The 21,418-nt window shown below is 37.2% G+C and overlaps 1 protein-coding gene across 5 annotated transcripts in view; it reads right to left on the reverse strand.

Annotated features, from left to right (window-relative positions):
* The window catches only part of RALYL (RALY RNA binding protein like), an 858,672-nt gene that overhangs the window by 181,436 nt on the left and 655,818 nt on the right, over positions 1-21,418 (reverse strand). The window lies entirely within an intron of this gene.

Raw genomic sequence — 21,418 nt, forward strand, 5'->3', positions numbered from 1 at the left:
AGTTGAGTCATTGTAACAGGGACTGAACGTCCACAATCTTAAAATATTTACTATATGATCTTTACAGAAAAAAAGTGTGCCATCACTTGAAATATGATTATATTGTGGGAAGGAATTGGAAACGATTTCTCAAAAGTGGCACTCTTTATTTTGCTACCTATCAAGATATTCTCCCAGACTTCAAAGTTCAGAATAATTTGAATTCCTTCTCTACACCACCAATTCAGTCTCTGACCCTACTGACAGATTAATTCCCCTAAGTGCTGTTTTCATGTCACCACCTTTCTTGATGATTTCAAAAACTACAGAATGATGCCCAAACTTTTCCACTTGTCATTTGAAAGCTCTTCACAAACATGCCTCACACCAACTTTCTATGTTATTCTTTATCACTTCTATTACTAACTACTTTATTCCAGGAAATTTGTCTATATATAGCCCAAACAAATCTGGTTTAGCTTTGCTTTGGTGTCTTTAAATTTTGTTTCTATACTGGAATATTGTTTTATTCCTTCTTTTCGCTCTCAAACTCTATTTATCTTTTGAGTTTATCTAACTTAAAAAGCCATTCCTGACACCTTCATCTTATAGGGACAATCTTGTCTCTAAACTTCTATTACTTATTATCTCCATCACTATGCTATAGTCTCAAGACAATAGTCCTTGTTAAAAAGCTAACTTAGAGTTTATTAAGATTGGTAAGAATGTTAAACTTGCCTCTCTGCTTGGATAAGAAGCTCCTGACAGTTCTTTGTTAAGCTTTCCAATGGGCCCAGGAGGGAGATGTCTGCTGATGCTCTATGAGCCGAGCAGAAAGGCAAGGTTATTGTGCATTAGTCACTGTAAGTCATAAAGACAAGAATTTTCAGTGGTGACATGGAGCAGGAAATCTTGGTCCCCACAGAGGGGACCTTGATGGTCATGACTATGCCAAAGATAGGTAGTTAACTCTAAGGGCTGAAACTGCTTGAATCTACAAAAAGCTCATTTTTGTAATTTTCATTCTGAAAAGTGAAAAAAATGTAAAAGAAGAAAACTACTAGAAGGAACATCCTTTTGGAGAAAATTGTTTATCAATTTGATCCTTAGAAACAAGTGATTACATTGTGATATGCCCAGATAGAACTTTTCTGAGATTTTTAATAAGGTAATTGCCCTGCGAAGAAAAGGATTGATTTTATCTTTCCTGGGATTTTCTTTTAACATGAAATAGGTAGTGAATTTAATAATTCTTCATTCAGGACCCGCTAGAATTAAGAGTAGAATAAGGTCAACTAATCACAACCTTTAGAAAAATAAGACACAGTAGAGAAATAAAATAAAATAAGAAATGAAGATCAATATTTGTGGCTAAAGGATTTATTATATTTTGTATTTAACAAGAAGAAAAAACTAACCAAAATTTACTAAGGGCCAGACATTACTCAAAATGCTTTACAAACATTGACTTATTTAAACATCATGATACCTCTGAGGTAGATCTCATTTTGCAGAGGAGGAAACTGATACCCAAAGATACTATCTTGCACAAGGTCACACAGCTGAAGAGTGGTTAAAGTAGGATCTGAATTTAGGCAATCTGGCTCCAAAGTTCTTGCAGTCATGTCTTGCATGGTGTGCTGCCTCACATCTGTTTATTTCTTTTGTTTGTTTTATTTTGTTTGCATGTGACTTATGGCATTTCCTCTTGTTATACATTCTGTGTTCTACTGAGAAATTGTATTTGATTTCAAATGTCTTCAAATGATGGATATTCACAAACTTAAGTCTGCAGCATCACACAATTTGTTTATGCATGGCTATATCCACTCACCATACAACTCTAATTGTAGGTGCCTTTAACTTAACATGCCCCAAATGAAATTAATCATCTTCTTCTCTCATTCTGCTCCTCTTTATCCTTAACTGAATGGCATAATCAGCCATCCAGATAATCAAACTAGAACGATGAGAATCTTTCTCATTAACTCCTTTCTAGTAACACTCACTTTCAGTAGATTCTCCTAGTTCTGTTTTTTCTATTGCCAAAAGTCCTTTTCATTCTGTTCTTCCCTCTCTATTATTATGACAGTTCAAGTGGTCAACTTTTATGTGGGCTATTAGAATAATCTCCTCTGTGACCTTCCTTCTTCAGTATTCCTTTGGAATAGCCATATCTACTAGCAGAACTATCTTTCTACAATACAAATGTGATCATGTAATTCCCTTCATTACAAATATCTGAGTGCTTCTAGGAAACATTCCCTGATAAGGCACCATAGGTTGGTTAGGAGTGCTTCATAACTGTTCCCATAATAGGCCTCTGTAACACTCAATCATGATGTATTAAAAATTGCAAGCATATTTTCCAGGCTCCCCATTAAGACTGTATACTCCTTGAAGGTAAGAACTCACTGCATTTCAAATACTTAGAATCATGTCTACTTCATAAGAGGCTCTTGGTAATGACTTTGTCAGATTAACTTTCCCTGCCTTGCTCCCCCACCCCTACTTCCATTATTTGCCTACAGAATAAACCCTTTAATATAACTAAAAGCTCGTTCAAAATCTGGTTCTAGGGTACCTTATCAGCCTTTTGTTTGCTACCACTTCGGCTTACAGATTCTATGCTCCAACCAAGCTGAGCCAACTGCTCACCGTCAAGCGACATCTTGCTTCCTCACATCCCTGTGCCTTGGCATATACTGGGTTTTTGCAGAAATGACTTCAAGTACCTTGTTTTTGCAAAACTAGTGTTTTTTATGAATCCAAAGTGACTTATAACTATGATCCCCTACTATATTTATAGGATTTTGTAGTTAAAATTATGGAGCAACAATACTACCATCTGATCTATTCTCTTTAACAATGGTAGCCCACACGTGACCTACATTTAAGATGGGTGTACCAAAGGGCTAAGAATGCAGCTTTCAGAATCAAACTGCCAGGTTCTGGTCCTGACACTACCACCTTCTGGCTGCACAGCCTTGGAAAAGTAAGCCACTTTTCTTTGTGCCTCAATGACCTCTCTACAAAATGGAGGTAATAATAGACCTAACTCTTAGGGGTGTGGAGAGAATTAGATAAATAACTAAATACATCAGATACAGGGAGTCCAGGTTGGGGAATAAGTTGTTGTAGCAGTTATATATTAATGAGTCATGTTGGGATATGTTGGGGAAGATATGCTGGAGGCAGAGGTGGAAATGTAGGCCTGGAACTCAGGGGGGACATCTGGGGAAATACAGGTTTAGGAGTCATGTCATCAACCCATAGTTAGTATGTGACATCATAGGAGAGAATGAGGGCCCCAGAAAGAGTGTGTAGAACGGGAAGAAAATGGTTTTAGAGAGAATATCTGGGGTCACTAACAGGCTTCCAGGCATAGATTCAAAGTTCAGAAAGCGGCAGGAGAACTGTTTAGCCATTGGTACTAATCTGTAACTGGCATGGCACCCAGCACATAGCTGATGTCCACCAGTATGGGCTGAGTGAGCAAATCTGTGCCTGGATCTGTCACCAGCCTTTAATCCGTTCTGTGGGATAGGAGTAAATAAAAAAAGAAAAGATTTCTCTCTGGAAGTAGCTCATGTGTGCTTAACCTAAGCTAGAAAGGAGGAGAAATGGAGGAGGATTACATTCTTAGATATACATCAGAGTCTAGTTTGAAATCTAGTGATGTTTGAAATATAGTTTGTCAACCCATGAATGAATGAATTAACCCATTAAAGGGATGGAAAATCTTTTATCATTACGTACATTTTTTTTCTCAAAAATAATTGATCTTCATCTGCATTTCAAGTAATATTTTAAATACAAACATGATTGCAGGCATTTTATGTAAAGAACAGTATGGCTGACTCCTATCTGTCCCATCACTCTCTCCAGGAACCCTGGGAGACTAATGATGATCACCATAGCCAGAGCTTACTATGTGCTAGAAACTATGCCAGGCCCTGTATACATGTAATTTTGACAATAGCAGATGAGAAAATAAGTTCAGAAAGACGAAGTAATTTGCTCAAAGTCATACAGCAAAATTATGGAGTCTGAATTCAATCACAGACCTGACTCCAAAGTCTATACTCTTAACCTCTGCTCTATCCTCTAAGAAATGGGAAAGAACAATAAATGCTACACACTGGCTGGGCCTCTGGTCTATCTGGCCCCACACAGGGCAGGGTGTGGTCCAGGTCATTGTGAGTTAACACTTGCTAACCAATTGCTCTTTATTTATGGAGTAACTTGATATGCTATTTTACAAATAGTTTAATAACCTTCTTAAGGATTATAGGAATGTTATTTTGATATTTAAAATTTAGCCTAAATTTCATCATTAGCCATTTGTAATCTAAACACATCCACATGACATTTTCATCATTCCAAGGTCCTCTAATTTAAACTGGCTTTTTTTCAAAGTAAGTGGTTAAATATGAGCAAAAAATTATGATTTTGATCAAAGATAAGTACTTGTAAGGTGATTCTTAGATGCTGTCCTTTACTGAACATTAAAAAATAAAACAATTCTCTCAGTATTCTTAAAAATTCATTTATCACCAAAAGGTAAAAAAAAATGAAACAAAACAAAACAAAACAAACACATAAGAGTTTTCTTTATGTAACAGGAACCGGATATTCATAGGTGAGTTCTTTGACATTCAGTGAACGTCGGAATCTGTCTATGGTACTTATTCTTTTGGCTCTTCTCTCCTCACCTAACCAGAAAAAAATAAAAGCAAAGGCAGCCCAGTCTTCTGTGCCGACTTACCAGGGCCCGGATGCCTAGGAGCCCTTGCTGTGGGGAGCAATACAAGAGGCTTGTTAAGAAGGACAACCTCCTTGGTGCCCAGCTTCGGAAGGAGCACTGGGCTGCACAGGCACCAACCTCCCCATCTCCATCTGCCCAAAGTCTGAGTTCACATCATCAGTCAGTGTCTTTGGTGGAACAAGAGTTCAAGACGCTGTTGTCTACTGATCATAAGCAGCACTCAGAACGTTCTCGTGCCAACCATGGTGTTTTTCCAGGGGTGGCTACCTACAATGGTGTAATGTTAGAATAGAGGCTCAAGGATTATCCCATGTGTAGCCTTTTGCTGTGTCCTGTCAACCACACTGAGAAATTTGTGGCAAAGCAGAGCTCCGGGATGAGACTGCAATGGGATACTCTGGGGTGGCTAAGAATGGGAACTATCATTTCCTTAAAAGCTTGTATGCCCTAAATCTGAGAGGTCAAATAAGCTTTAATTTTCATGTCAATGTGGACTAATTGATGGTGGCTGCTGGGAACAACATGTTGACAAGAATTCTAAAACATATTTAGGTCTCAGGGTGTAAGAGTGCTGTAATTAACCTATGTCTGTGATAGAAATAGGAAGAGAAAGGAGAAGAATGGTGTCCAAATATGTATTTACCAACTTTGCACTAATAGAAGGCACAGAAATTTGCTCAAACTTACAAAAGGAATAAAGAGGTATAAAGTCTGCAGTGAAACCTAGATTTCTAGACATATACCAATGTATACAAATAATAATGTATACCTAATGTCACATATGTAATAATAGCCAATATTCTGAATCTGACACACTATTTCAGCATTTTAATACATTTAATCCTCATAACCTCCCTGTGAAGTTGGTACCATTATCATATATTTTATACATAGGAAACAGAGTCGGAGAGGGATCGAGTAATTTCCCCAAGATCTATTAACCTAGAAAGTCATAGAGCAGGATGATAAATCAGGCAGTCTGATTAAGACTTTCAGTTCTTCATATGATAGTGTATCTTTACCATTTTCCTATATGTTATTTTTTGGTCATTAGAGGACATAAAATTCACCTCAAAGCTGTAGAGAGCCAGCTCCTGTGGTGGAATTTGCTACAATGGATTCCATTACTCTGGAGTAAAAAAAAAAAAAGCTTTTCCCTTTATTTCCTGTGATACCTTTTTCAAGGGCTTTCATGCTCAATTGAAATCTCTGCTTAGGGCTCTCATCAGGCCCCTTGGTACATTCTATTTGCGGTTACCACCATCTGCGCTGCTGACTCCAGGAACAAGTTAATGGATGGCTGTGGTATCAACGAAGAATCTCAGTGGCAGTTTTGACACTCACAGTTATGACTTTTGCCCCCTTGGAAATTGAGGCTGCAGGGCTCATCTCCCTTGGACAGTCGTAATGTTCTTTCATAACTTTACCGGGAGGCTTGATCCATGGCAAGAGGAATGAAGGTGAAGAATAAAGAGGAATCTCCTGGTAAGAAAGATTATTAACCATTGGCAGATTCCCCTGGGAGCCTTGAAACTCTTTCTCCAACTGGGAGTGGAGCTAGGGGTAGGGATGGTAGCTTTTTGGCCAAGGCAGAGTAGAGTGTCTCAGCCCTGCTCTGTTATGATTCCACAGTCAACCTCATCATACCTCACATTGCAGGGGAATGCACACAACTCTGGATGTTTCTATTAAAATAAGAAAAATGATTTTCTGAAAAGAGATACTTTCAAACACAATTATTTTCACGTTGGAAGATTTGCTCATCTCAGTTCCAACCCTATGTAGTGAAGGACCGTAAATTTAAGAAAAACTAGCAAGTGGCTGCTCAGCTGTCTCTTTCAATTGTCTTCTTTAGTTACTTGCTAATAGCTGTTAAATCTTACAGAGAAACTGTGCATCTGCCAAGAGCACAGTCGAGGGAGGCCGGTAATCAGTCACAGAGTTATCCAGCTTCCCATCTCAATCCTCAGCCCTGCTCTCTGCAGAATTCTAATGTCATTTATCTTTTTTCCTCCATTTTAAATGAAACTATCAGAGCCAATACATTTCTGGGCGGTCTTTTGATTGCCAGTCACAATAAGTTGTTCAGAGTGTGAATGGTGCTAAATGACATAACACATATATTTGTGGGGCTGCCCCAGTAGCTTGAGATGAGCAGTCGACTTTTGTCCTCACCTGCCTCCCCTGCCCACCACCCGGCCTCCCTCCAGTCCACACTGCTCACCTGTGCCCCACATTCTCACACCCGCTTTGGTCCCAGGTGCAACCTCACCTCTCTCCTCTGCCCTGTCTTAGTCAAACACTTGAAGTTCATTTAGCTTAAGTTGTAGCTAATGTCTGATACCGGCTTGGAAACAATAACTCATGTTTGCATGTGTTGCTTAACTGTGTTTCTTCTCTTCCCAGTGACAAACTTGTCTGGCAGATAATCTCCTGCCTGAGTTCCTGTCTTTGTAACCTCGGGCCCTCTCAGACACAGCTCTCCATCCTTCTGGTTTAGAAAAAATTCTGGCTCTTAATGTCAGAATTTAATGACGCCCACGGCCACATGCTGACAAAATTGTGTGATGCAAATTGTCTGCCTGGGCTACTCAACATTATGTCCTCCTGGATTGTGTTGAAAGTTCCACCTGACTGGCTAGGCTGTGTTTTAGGGCAGGGATTCATGATAGTGTCCCTCTAACTCTACAGCTATGGCTGTCTTACAAGAGCATGGTTTTATAATTCCAGGTCCCAGACTCTCCTGGGCAGCTCCCTGAGTTAACTGTGCAGGATCTAGCCATGACCCCAAACCTGATGGATACAGTTTTGTTAAAGAGTGCAATGGTTTCCACAATGCTGAGTCCACTGGTGAATTATTAGTTTAACATGGCCTTTGAATGGCTGACCCAGTTGATTTTTTCTTCCCGAAAATATTTTCTCCTCTGGGTTTCATATCACTTAGTGTAACAATCTCATTAGTTGTTTCTTTTGAGTCTCCTTTGCTAGTTCCTGACTTCAAATTTTAGTGTGTTCCAGAGCCCACTTCTTGGAATTCTTGTCTTTTCGATCTTTAGTTATTCCTTTGGTGTTTGCTCTCATCCAGTCTCTTGGCTCTGAGTACCATCTACATACTGATGACTCACAGATGTGGACACCCAGTCCAGACCTCCCACTGAACTCCCGATTGGGTATTCATCTGTCTACTTTACATCTTCACTTGGATGCCTAATAGATATATCAACTTTAGTATGTCCAAAAGCTACACTTCTAATCTCTACCACCTACCTTGGCTTACTGTAACCTCTGCTGTGAGTATTCCTTGGCTCACTTCATTGCAACTTCATATGTCCAGATGCTCAGTCCAAAATCCTTGGAAACATCTATGGTAGACAATCTGGCCATCATCAGTTCCTTCTCTCCACCCATCAAGAGGTGAAGTCTATGCTCCTCATCTTACATATGGACTGGCCTTGTGACTTGCTTTGATGAATAGAATATGTGACAGATGTGACATTGTACAATTTCCAACCCAGATTTTACAAAGATAGGCAACATCTTCTTCCTTCTTGAACTAAGTCATTATGTGAAATTCTGACTAATCTGAGCCCACTGTGCTGTGATAAAGTCTAAGCTTACTGCAGGGCAAAACCATGTGTAGAAAGATGCTCAGCCACCACAGCTGTTCTAGCTAGCCCCAGCTGAGGTACCAGATATGTAAGTGTAGAAGCCATCTTGGACCCCACATAGAACAGAACCACTAAACTGAACTCAGCTCAGATTGCTGGATATGACAAATAATACATTTTTTAAGCCAGTAAATTTTACGTAGCAGTGGAAAATAATATCCTTGACTCTGTACTTTCTCTTACAGTCCACATTCAATCTGTCAGTAAGTCTGTTGGCTCTCTTTCAAAATATATCCATAACATAACCATTGTTTTCATCTCAGATGCTACCACTTCATCTGAGTCACCAAAATCTCCTGCTTGTTTTCCCATGTTCCTCCCTCATTCTTTTATAACCTGTTCTCAACATAAAGCTAAAGTGACCCTTTAAAATTTAGGTCCTGTCATGGTACTCCTTTGCTTAAAACCTTCCAAAGACCCTCCTTTTCACTCAGAGTAAAAGCCAAAGAACTGCAATGGTCTATAAGGCTTTACATGACTTGATGCCCCCCATTAAATCTCTACCATTTGCTTGGGGAAAATTGGCCTCCTTGCTTTTTCTTAACCACATGGGTATGTTTTTGCTTTAGGGCCTTCGTGCTGCTAGTTGCTCTGCACAGGACAGTTTTCTCCCAGGTAAAACCTTACCTGCTTATCACCTCCTTCAAATCTTTGCTCAAATGTTACCTTCTCAGCTAGGTCTTCATGGACCACCCTATTGCAAATTGCAACACTTATCCCCTTCCCACTCCTTTATACCTCTTTCCTTGCTTTACATTTTCTTTAACACCTACCTTCTAACTTATGGTTAATTTCATTATTTATTTTTGTTTATTATCACCTACCCCACACTTTAAGACCAGGTCAGGGATTCTTACACATTTGGTTAGCTGATATATTCTCAGTTCCCAGAACAAACTCCAGTAGGTGTTTTGTTAATTACTTGATGAATGATTGTATCAGTGAATCTGTGTTTTCTTCTCCTCCATTAAACCCACTAAGTGTCTCCAATATAGGCTGAATTTGGTCAATCCCTGAACCAGCTCTGTTTATAGAGGCTTAGAGATAAGTCATTCTTCGAGGCTTGAGATTTTGTGGTCCATTCAAAATTGCTGGGATCAGAAATTCTTCTCCAAGTCTCCATCATTCTACCATATACTCTTAGGGCTGACCCCATGTGAAATTCTTATTTTGTCTTTCATCTCTCTCTGACTCTCTCTCTCTCTCTGTCTCTGTCTCTATCATTTTGAGTTGTGGCTAACATTTGCTTTCTCTCTTGGCTCCTAATAAATTCTAGTGGTGCTATCTCAAGATCCATCATGGAGACCAGCTGACTGGGTTGTGCAGTTGCCTTCCCAGACTTTTTCAGTCAATATTCCAGGACTGGAGCTTTGTTCTGGATCTGGGTCTATGCCCAATACTCATAACTTGGCCACTGGATGACAACTCTCTCTGGCCAGACTGAGTATACAATATCTCTCTGATAACTGTCTTCCCACATTATTCTCATCTATACACAGAGCTATTTTTTCTTGCTTTTTATTTCTTCAGCATTATATTACAAAAATCTATGTTTGATTTTTCAGTTAAAATGGATGCCTGGTATTACTTATTTCTTTCACAGTATCTTTATGGGTTTTTTTCATGCCACATATTTCAACATTTTTACACTCAATTTAGTTTGTATTTTCAAATACTAATCATATAATATTTCTTTTCTCAACCTTCTAAACATGGGATGTGCTATATTGAGTGTACACAATAAAGAGTAAAAAAAATGAGAAAAACAAAGTCTTCAGCAAATCAAGCAATTAGAAGTTACAGTTCTACTTAAGTTCTTCTAGAATTGTCACAATATCATAATAATGCCTTCACCCTGATGTTGTGGATAATGTTAGTAAGAATAGCACTTAAGGTGCCTGTAACAGTTGCTAGGCAATCCAACTCAAAATGCTATTTCACAAATGATTATCTGTATTTTGTGGGTCATCCTCTGCTTCCTTTTCAAACTTAGCTATTGGTTGGTGTATCATTTTCTTAAAAGTACATCCTGATACATTTACTGTACCCAGACTCATTATGACTAGCTGTCCTGCAATGATAGATTCTCTCTGTTAAGAGTCAGGAACACAAAACCTCTGCCTTCTCTTTCTGTCATATACTACACACTGCACACTGAGGCTATAACCTGCGCTTTATTCAAAACTATTCTGTTACTATTTGTAGCTCACTACACTATGCCCTTTTAAAGCAGCAGCAGCAAAGTGGCTGAAGTATAGCTTTAAGTACAAGGGGACAGTTATTGTCAGGCAAGCACCATTGTCTTACTACTGGCTCACTAATCTGTAGTCAGAAGAACTGCCATTCCCATGCATTCATGATTAGTTATTTTATTGCACCACTTTAAGGGCTCATAAAGTTTGACTTTTTTGTTTTTGAAGATCAGATGACTTCAGCTGCTCTCCTCCCTGCACCCTGCTTCTTCCACTCCTCTCTGCACTGTGCACTCCTAATCCTGCAGTTAGCCCTGGCAGGGACCACTTCTCCATGTAGGGCTGTTGGCCTGAGTTGAACTGTAAGACAAATGTTAATGAAGTTGCCCTTTTAGAAAATTAACATTTTAATAACCATGATGACTAAGAGTCTAGTTCTAAAGATGAAGGGCTGTATCTGTTTAACTGGTTTTACACAACACTGAACACAAAATTCCTCATTCTTGCCTGCGTGAGTGCTTTTGTGTTTATCATCTACCACTGGTAAAATCTGCTTTTAAAATCTGTTTCTCTCTCTTTTTGGTTAGAAAATTCTCATTAAAGAAAATTTGCATTAGGTACTAAAGTTGCAATAAAAATATTATCCATATCCTCACTGTCCAAAGACAATTACAGCTAATATATTGACCTCTATTTTTTTCTCTGCATATATTTGTTTCATTTGTACGTAGTTTTGTTTTTCTGTTTCTATAATACATACTGTTTATGTAATTAGATGCTATTATATATGCTGTGTATATAATTTTGCTTTATTTTTCTACTCATATCTTAAATCTTTTCTTTTGTAACTTGAGTATCTTGTGAACATTCCATCTACTGGATGTGTCATATCCATTACTGCATAATATTTTGGTCGAATCAGATTACTCAGTATTATAAATAAAACTGCAAAGAACATCTGGGAATAATTTCTTTTTTTTTTACATTTTTAAATATTTGGGATTATTTACTTAGACATACTTCCAGAAATCGAATTACTTAGTCAAAAGATATGAATATTTTAAGATACTGGATAGCGTTTGAAGGAATAAAGACATAAACTTTATAATGAAGCGCCTATGCCTTACTTTACTCTCTGGATTAGAAAGTAAATAGCAAGATCCGAGAATGTTAGAAATGGGAATAAAGTAAGAAATGATTTAACGATTCCTTCATGTTATTATGAGAAAACTGGGCTTAAAAGAGGTTAGATTGCTTATAATTACATAGGTGGCATGGGCAGGTAGTAGCAGACACAGGACGTGGTTGCAAGTTTCCAAACTTCCAATTCAGTGCACCTTCTCATGACCACTAATATCTTTTCAGACTGAGTAATTGTGAAACATAAGTGGAGATTTTGCTGGAGAGAAGATATTTCAAACAAATACTAAAGTGCAAACTATACAGCAACTCAGTTTCATTTGCAATGTAATGTTCTTAACTCAGAACAAGCTCCTTGTCCTTTGATTCCAGCACAGAATAAACATACATGAAATACATTTCGATACTTCAATTTGGAAGGATATCCCCCAGTGCTCTATTCTGATATTTAACAATACCAATAGGATGAATTATCAGTCATGTCATCATTACACTAGAAAGGAATTTTGAAAGTTTAATAGAGTCAATTAATTTCCAAAAAGATGAATTTTTGTTCAAAGAATTTATCATACACAGTTGACTTATAATCTGGTGAGACTATGTTGCATTTTTTGCCCTCATCTGTCTAGATATCAAAAAAGGAAGCATTTGTTTTTTAGTACTTAACTCAGTCAGGAGAATTATTCTTGCAAAGGCATCAAAAGTTTTATGTAATTTTTACAAGAAAATTGTGGACTATTTTCTAATTAATATATTTAAAGCCAACCAAAGTTTATAACAAACTTATAAACTTCACTTTTTTATTGTGCAGAACCTGCTTATAATTAAAACTTCAGAATAAATCTTTCTATAAATCAACATTTTCTATTACCTTACAATTTGTGATATTTTCAAACTTTAATTGACCAGGGGAAAATACTTTTTTATAAAGTATTTTTTTATAAGATACTTTTTTATAAAGATGGTAAAATTAGTTAATTTTATAAAATAGCCATATGTGGTTTAAAAAAACAATGACATTGCAAAGGTGAGACAATATGATAGAGGAAAAAGAGCTATTTAATTTCTCACTAATCCAATCACATCCATCTATATTATACATATTCATTTTATCCTCTCCTCTCCTCATTTTGTATGGGCTCAGACATTCCTCTACATCATGGCACTTTTCTTCTTACTTTTTTTCCAGTTGTTAGAAAATAAGCAGTCAGACTGGTCATAAAGCATCCTCCTATGTGTGATGGGAATGTTACAGAAGCCCTGGTGCTTCAGAGGAACAGTCAGTGGGGCAGTACAAAGGTTAACCTCTGGGGCAGGAGTGTAATAAAAGGAGCTTTCCATCAGTCTAACACAAGCCAGTCCTTAACTATCACTCAATTGTACTTTAAAAAATTGAGACAAAAACCTAAGAACTTAAAACTTAATACTTCCTCTTGAAAATAAGGGAAAAGATTTCCCTCCCCTCCTTTTGAGCATTTACTTTAGAAAACTTGTCATTGTAAGGACTTTCTTCTTTCTTTGAAATGTATATAAATTATTTTGAAGATTAGATAGGGCTTTATGACCTAGACGTGTCTATTCTCTAGGACCCAGGAGCCATCTCTTTGAAATTTAAGTATCAAGGGAGATAGCATGCCTATCTCCCCATTTCTGTGGGAAGGTAGGAGCCTAATTTAGGTGTTCCAAGGTGTGAAACTACTACCTGTCACAAAGATATGAGAAGGTTAATTTTCCTCCGGATAAGTCCAACTACCAATCGGTTAACACAGATGGTCACCCTAATTACCTGGTGGAATTACAATGAACTATGCATGATGAATGGTGCTATCAGGCCTCTTACTTGAGAAATAGTTATGGTATATCCTGAGAACATGTATGAAATGGGTTATAGCTGTTTCAGGATATAAAAGAGTGAGATTTCTTTCTGTTTTTGTAATCTCTTAGTGGATTACCTGTGATGTGTATGGCATTCTGGATTAATGCTTATTCAATAATAAGTGCTTTCTTTCTCTACTAATTTTGTGCAGAGGATTTCTGGGTTTGGAGAAGATTTTGTTTTTAATTATATTAAAAGCAGTGTAAAGAGAGGGTACCACTCCCACAGTAAAAATTTTTTAGGCTTTAATTTGATTTGTTTAAAAAATAGGACTTTAGACACATTTCAATTTTTTTTCATGCTCCCTTCCATGTAATCTTGTGGAATGGGCAACATATCCTGGAATTTTTAATTTATGTATAGATTGAGAAGATGGAAATGATATGAGCCCTTTTGGGCAAAAGAGGAATAAACTAACTCTTCAAAAATAAACACAAACAACTTAGATTAGAAGCTCAGGACCTTAAATTCTCTACCAAGGGCTATCCTAAAATAACAGGTTACTGTAATGATCAAAAAAATAAAAGAATGAAAACATATGAAATCAGCACTGATAGTGAAGACACTCCATCTTGTGACCAAGCAAGATGTCTTTTGGAAGGTAAAATCCAGAAAGCACCTTCCTCCCAGGCAGGGAGCACTTCCCCAGTGACCCAGCCATGAGAGATTCTCACCATCCTCCTATGCTCTGGTGGGGACCAGCAGTGTTACTGTCAGTGCTCTAACACCCCATCATGAAAGCATGAAAAACACAGAATGAGACACAGGGAATATATAACACAAAGACAATAACACCTGAGTCCTCTTGATGAGGAGGCTTTGATTCAACAGAAAACCCCATTTTCACAAATGAAAGAAAGCAACTATTTCATGACAGGCAGGAGCTTCTAAAGTACAGTAAAACTACCAGCTAGCAGAAAAGAGCTGTGTGTTTTAATCTACACCTGCCAACTGTGAGGATTAGGTGAAATTTCAGCGCTTTCTCTCCCATGCTAGGTTTATCATTCCTTTTCCATTTCTCCCAATTACAGAGGAAGACTATTAAGTAACAGGTCAAGAGACCCCTGTGTGAAAGGTCATAAACATCTAAGCATGGTCTTTTTTCTTCCAGTCTCTGGGGCTGGGTAGACAAGAAAACCAAGGGCTCAGCCCTCTCCTCCCAGCATGCAGCTATGTGGGTGATTTGAGCCGAGGCTGCTCTACAGATCTAGCCATCTTGGAACATCATTCTTTCTGAGTTTCATGCAGTTTGTCCCAGGATGGTAAATTGCTTTGGGAGAAGCAGAAAGAAAGACTGTGTGGCTTGTTCTACTGCAGTTTATCCTTGGCTTTTGCTGAGAGACTTCATAATAAAACTCCCATTAGTTTAAAAATATTGTGTGTGTGTGTGTGTGTGTGTGTGTGCATGTGTGTGTATTGTATAACTGCTACTGAGGGTGGTATCTACTATGCTGTTTAGATGATTACATATGCGATTAATAATTCTCTCAGAAGAGAAAATTAGGGAAAAAATAGTTTCTCATCACAGATGGGAGTACTCTCTTTTAATAGATGATTACGTAAATTATCATGTACCCTCTTTTTGCACTGACTGCTAGGAATCTCATGGATAAGTTTGATGCCCAATTTTAATACCTTATTATTACATATATTTTCTAAGTATAATTTGCCTGATCCTACCCGCCTACCCCACTCCTAACTCATATCTTGTTCTTGGCTCTTACCTCTTCTTAAAATTTGTTGTATTGTTTTGCTTCCTTTGATTTTATCGTAAATTGCCTCAAATCAAACAAATAGAACTGTAATGTTTCAAAAAGCCTTAAAGATGAATTCTCTGCATCAAGGACTGTACCATCCAGTCTCCTTATACCAGTACCATATTCTTTCTATATGCAAGAAAATATTCATGGATATTTATGCATTAAAAACATAACAGAAGACTGCAAATAGGTCATCCTTTAACCTAGCAGAGAATTGCCTGCAGCAGAACTATTTTAATGGGTATTGTGTCAGCATTTCTTTTACACATTTCACATTAAAAGGTTTATAAATTACATTCACTTAGTATTGAAATACGAGGTATATACTATAAGTAAGTGTAATCTTTTTTTTTTTTTTTAAGTCTCCTCTTTAGGCAGTTATAAGAAACATTAACCTGTTTAGTTAACTGTGCAAATTTTAGCAACATTATCATAGCTCACAGCTCATTTTAAGTAACTTCTTAGAATACTTTATTATAGACCTTTTCTTTGAATCATCATAATAATGAGAATAACTAAAACATGGAAAACATCTGTAACAGTTCCAGGCTCCTTAAACACATATCATCTTTCAGGAAATTTTTCTTCTTCCTTTATGCAGCTGGAAAAGCTAAGGAATAAGAGATCCAATTCGAACCACTGGTGAAGCTTTGCCAGTTTTAGGATCCAGGCCACTTAACCCTCTCTTCATCAAGCATATGCACAATATTGAAGCATCCACAAAGTGAATGTTTGGAACCTTTTCTGCTTCAGCAGCATTTTATGTTTGCTTGGGAAGTGTGAATTAAAGAGAAGACATCCTTAGTTACCCAGATATATGGATGTTCAGCTTTGAGTTTTAGAAGTAAACACTGTTTTGTGTGTATTTTCTCTTGTGGATATTGGCAACTACACTTTTCATGACAGTAAGTTCGTTGCCCAGGAAAGATTGGATAAGGAGCAAAAAAGAGATCGCAGTTGCTACGCAGATCCAGCAACAACTGAATTTTAAGTTGAACCTTGTAGGCATGTCAGTGCTGGGCTTGTATACATTTCAGGACAGGATGCATTAATGCAGGGGGTAGGAGTACATTTCCCTGTCCTCCTCACAGTCCATTTAAAAACCACAGAGACCATTCCTAGATGGCTTCCTGCATGAGCTCGCCTGACTAGGCAGATGAAATGGATGCCTTTACCGGTGCAAAGGGAGGCACTGACACTGGAAGGATTAAACTTCTGAAAGTGAAGGTGTATTATCCTTGACATTATAAAAGAAGATGTAAATAAAATAATAATAATCAATAGCTAATTGGTAAACTTTCTCAGCAAACAGAGCAAGTTAATGCAGTGGAGATGTCCCGGACAATTTTCCTCCATAATGATATTTGGTATTTAGCATTAGCTGAAATTAGCTTCTATTGCTTTCATTTCTATTGTCAAGGTTCTATGAGACACTGTGGGTCACCTGAGGGTCCCCCTTTCCCATGATGTGCCAGAGTTACCATGAAGGATGAAAATAGAACTCATGTAGGTCAAGTGGTAAACAAATTACCAGAGATATTTTGCTGTAGAGTCACCTTACTCGGCTCACACTCTGCAAGTTTTTTGGTCATTGACATTCCTATAATGTAGCCCGCATTCATGGCTATCACCTCTAATTGTGGTGATCTTAAAATGGTAATACTATAGGTTACCTTGTGACAATCTTAAGGAGTCTTAAAGATACTTGCATTGGCAATCCTGATTCCCATGGTCATCTCTGTGAGGTGAGAAGGTTGCTATGAAAAACAACTGTATACAGCAATAAAACCATGTTTGGGAATAACATCTAGTAATATCCATGAAATGAGTGGGATGAAACTTGATGTTTTATGTGTCTTACTGAGCTGTGCTCCCTGTGACCCAGAGGGCTTCCTCTTGGTGTTAAAACCTGTGCTGTTCAGCTCTGATAAATAATATCTGTGTGCTCTGGTTGTCAGCTTTATTCACATCAGAGAGGAAAGGTCTGTCTCCTTTGCAAGCAGAAGCAAAACCATCATACAGTTATTCTGATTTAACAATTGTTTAGCATTAATTGGAACTTGGCATGCTGGGAAACTCACTTTATTTCACAGCACCATAGACACTGTGTAATGTACATAGCACATTTGAAGCAGCAATTTATGAAAAGTTACAATATTCTTTCTAGAGAATGGATTTGCTATTCACCATTAGGACTAGGTCCAATATTTATGGAATGTTCACAAATGATTAATTATGTGTCATTTACAAATAGCCTCTAATAGGAGACATTTTTATTATAAGTGCTATTTTAATGAATTGTCTGTCTCTATGGATTCATGTGCAAGACTGCAATAATTTCTTTTTACTTCCTTCCGCCAACCCCAAGCCTGACCCTGCTGCTGCTCATCATGCCTTTCCTATTTATTTGGCAGAATCATGTGAGCATTCCCCTAGAAACCTTGGACATATCTGTGACTCTCACTTATACCCCATTTCCAGTCACTCGTCATATCCAAATGGATTCTTGTTGCCTGCAGAATAAAAGCCAAATGTCCTTAGTCTGATAAGCAGCCAGATAAGGATGCTGACAGCCTGAGCCACCATAACATGGTAGTCCAAGTGCTCTATCCTAGCTCTCACCATGAGATGCTCATCTTCATCTCTGTGTCTGTGTCCCTGCAAATGTTCTCTGGATGGCATGCCCTTCTTCCCCTTTGTCTGCAGAGTGAATGCCTGCTTGTTCAGAAGTTGGCTCTAGAGGCATCCAGACTTTTCACTCCCTGTCCACCAGGCAGAATCTATAACTCTCTCATTTATTTCCTTATAGAAATGTATGCATACTTCATTTATGTTCCTTATTTATATGTATATCTAACTTATGTATAAGATATTAATATATTGAAGCTTTACTCAGTTTTTAAAAAATTGTGTCTATGTGTATGTATGTTTGGGATGTTATTCCCAAACATGGTTTTATTGCTGTGTAAAAAAATCTTCTATGTGTACCATGTTAACTTAGCACATGACAAAATCTTAGGGAAGGTTGTTTGGCTAAACTGAAAATCCTGTTAAAAGAAGTAACAAATCAAAGCAATGCCTCAGTGAATATTCTATGTAAATACTACTTTGTGATTGATGATGCAGGTAAAATAGACATAAATGAAGAAGAAAGTCTGATAGCAGATCACTGATATCCCTAATAGAGTAAATAGATATAGAGACATAGTAGTTTAGGGCACAAGGTAGATCAGAGGTTACCTATAACCATAAAAATAGTTTACTTTTATTTTATTATGCTCTCTCCTTGCCCTTCAGCCTTGGCATTTTCTGTGCCATTTATCTAGAAGAACAGCCACCTTAGTGTTTAGACCACAGTAGACTCACAATGAATATGTCTTGTATGAAAGAATGAATGAATGAACAAATGAAATTGTTCCAGCTCTTTCATTTTACAGATAAGGAAACAGACCCAAAGATGTAAAAAATAGGAAAGCAGAAACCACCTTTTCAAGCTGCTACTATATTCCCCACAATGAGCTAAGTGCTTTCATCTCAATTATTCCATTTTACAGTATCAAGAAAAAGTATACAACTATTATGTTAGATAAAGAACTTGAAGCTCAAAACCTGTGCCCTATGATCACACAGATTGGTGGTAACTCTTGTTCTTATACTATGTACAGTGTGCAGGCTTTCTTTTGCCACCGGCTGGCATGATAATCCTGGACAGAAACATAATTGATTATTGGTTTTGGTGGGCAGGATCTCTGCTTTTTAGAATCTGCATTGTTTAGATGGTAGCAGTAAATATGGGGAGTTGTGATCAAGTGGCAAGATCTTTAGAGTTGAAAGCTGAAAACCAGTGTTCAGTTCCTAAGCTTGTTACCTTTCTTTGGGCAAATCCTTTATTGTCTTGGAAACTTAGTTTTCTCATCTATAAAGCAAGGCACATAATACCAACCTTGTGGAGTTCTGTGGTGAACAGATGAATAATGACTATGAAAACACATTTTGTCTACATAAAAATAAAGTATTATTATTATTAAGCTTATGTAAGAATGAGAGCATGTGTATGAAAGGGCTTTCTAGGCTGCACGTTCACACTCTTTTGTTCCCTCTGTTATCGTTTTGCAATTTCATAACATCCCAGCCTTCTTTTGTGTAAACAGATGAAAATAGGATAAATAAATATTTCCCCACTAATGTGATTTGTATACAATAGATCAGATTTAAATAAACTTCTGCTTCTAATTCTTCTGAATTCACAATTCAGCAAAACTTAGTAATAGAGAAATAACAGTTAAAAAGACATTTGTTTCTTGTCATAAGCTTCTATTCTTGTAAGTAAATCAAAACACTCCAAGAACAGGGAAAATACAAAAATTAACATCATCACACAGACAGTGGTAGCTCTTTGATGAGAATAAAAGCCACTGACAGCTTCTTCTGGTAATCATTGAAATTATGACTTTTCAAACATTCTGCATTAGCTGCAGCTCTATGCATACATTTTAAAATCAATCTGATCAAAAATTATCTTCATTTCTCAGCTTTTTAAACATTGTCTTTTTTACCTCCAACAAGTTACAGAAAGCATCATTTGCCTTTTGTTGATGACTTCATCTCTGACCTTTAACATCAATACTGCCTTATGACCAATTATCAACAATTGTTATGTTCTGTAGCTTTCCCTTTTTATATAAAAATTTTTATTAAAATTAAATAAATGTACACAGCCAAAGTGAAAACAGCAATTAAGATATATTTCCAATGTATTTTTTAAGATCGCTGATGGTCATACATTAGAGAATCCTGGGACATTAGGCTTGAAAAGGACCTTAGAACTCATCTAGTTCTGACCCTTTTATTTTATAGACCGAGAAATGAAGCTGTGAGTGGCTGAAAAGGAGATTTTCTAATTTTCTGAGAACAAAGACAAGGAAACAGATCCAAACTATCTTTTGAGCACTCTTCTTGCTATACTATATCAGAATATAATCAATTTTGATATGTATAACTCAATTCTCCTTTATCCAAGTGACATCAGGAAAAAGGGGGCCTTGCTCAGCACTTACATTAGCTTTTTGGATGTGGACGCTGACAGAATGAAGATTACGTATCTGGGACAGGACCAAATAAATTGGATGATAGGAGATCTCAATAGCCTGGAACAATTGGCTAAGTCTAACAAAAGGGAATTTAACAGAGAGAGATGCAAATTCAGCACTTAGATTACAAAAACCAATGGCAAAACTACATGAAGTGGGACATATGGCTTAGCGGCAGAGCACTGTTTTTTTTTTAAGTGGCCATTTTTAAAGGAACCAAAATTTCTATGAGTTTAATATTAACGTTTTCTCCAAATCAACTGAATTTTCCGTAACCTAATAGAAGTATATACAGAACAATAAACATGCTAAGTATAGTCTACTCCGTCTACCTGGAATTGAGATTATAGGCATACACACTGATAAACTGGGGCATGTAGAGGAGAAAGACCAGAGTGTTAAGTTGACTCATATTCAAATATATGAGGAAAGTTTAAAGGAATTGTTAATGTCTCTCTAGAAAAGAGAAGGATTGTATTTGTTTTTTGGTGAAATGGAGGTGAAATGAACATGTCCTTTGTAACAAAGAGGCTGAATGATCTGTTGGAAAGAATTCAGGGCATGGCATCAGAAAGCATGAGTTTGAGTATTGGCACAATCATTTACCAGTGGTGTGACCTAGGAAAGATCTCTAAGAAACTGCATATCAGCTTCTTGATCTATAAGATGAGAGTAACAATATCTACATTGCAGGATTGCTGTGAAAATTAAATTAAATTAAATAACATATGTAAAATATATGTAGTACATGGCATGCAGAAGTTAACAAATATTAATCTTTGCACCACTTGTTAGGTAGAGTCATGAGAGATTTTTATTAGATTTTATTAGAGGAATATCTTGTAGAAGGGTTGTTTAAGCAAAGATGAAAAGGTTAGGCAAGATCGCTGCCAATGCTGCTTGATATATTTATATGTTGGCCACCAGCATTTTGTTGTACTTTAT

Source organism: Balaenoptera musculus, chromosome 17, assembly GCF_009873245.2.
Source record: "Balaenoptera musculus isolate JJ_BM4_2016_0621 chromosome 17, mBalMus1.pri.v3, whole genome shotgun sequence".
NCBI lineage: Eukaryota > Metazoa > Chordata > Mammalia > Artiodactyla > Balaenopteridae > Balaenoptera > Balaenoptera musculus.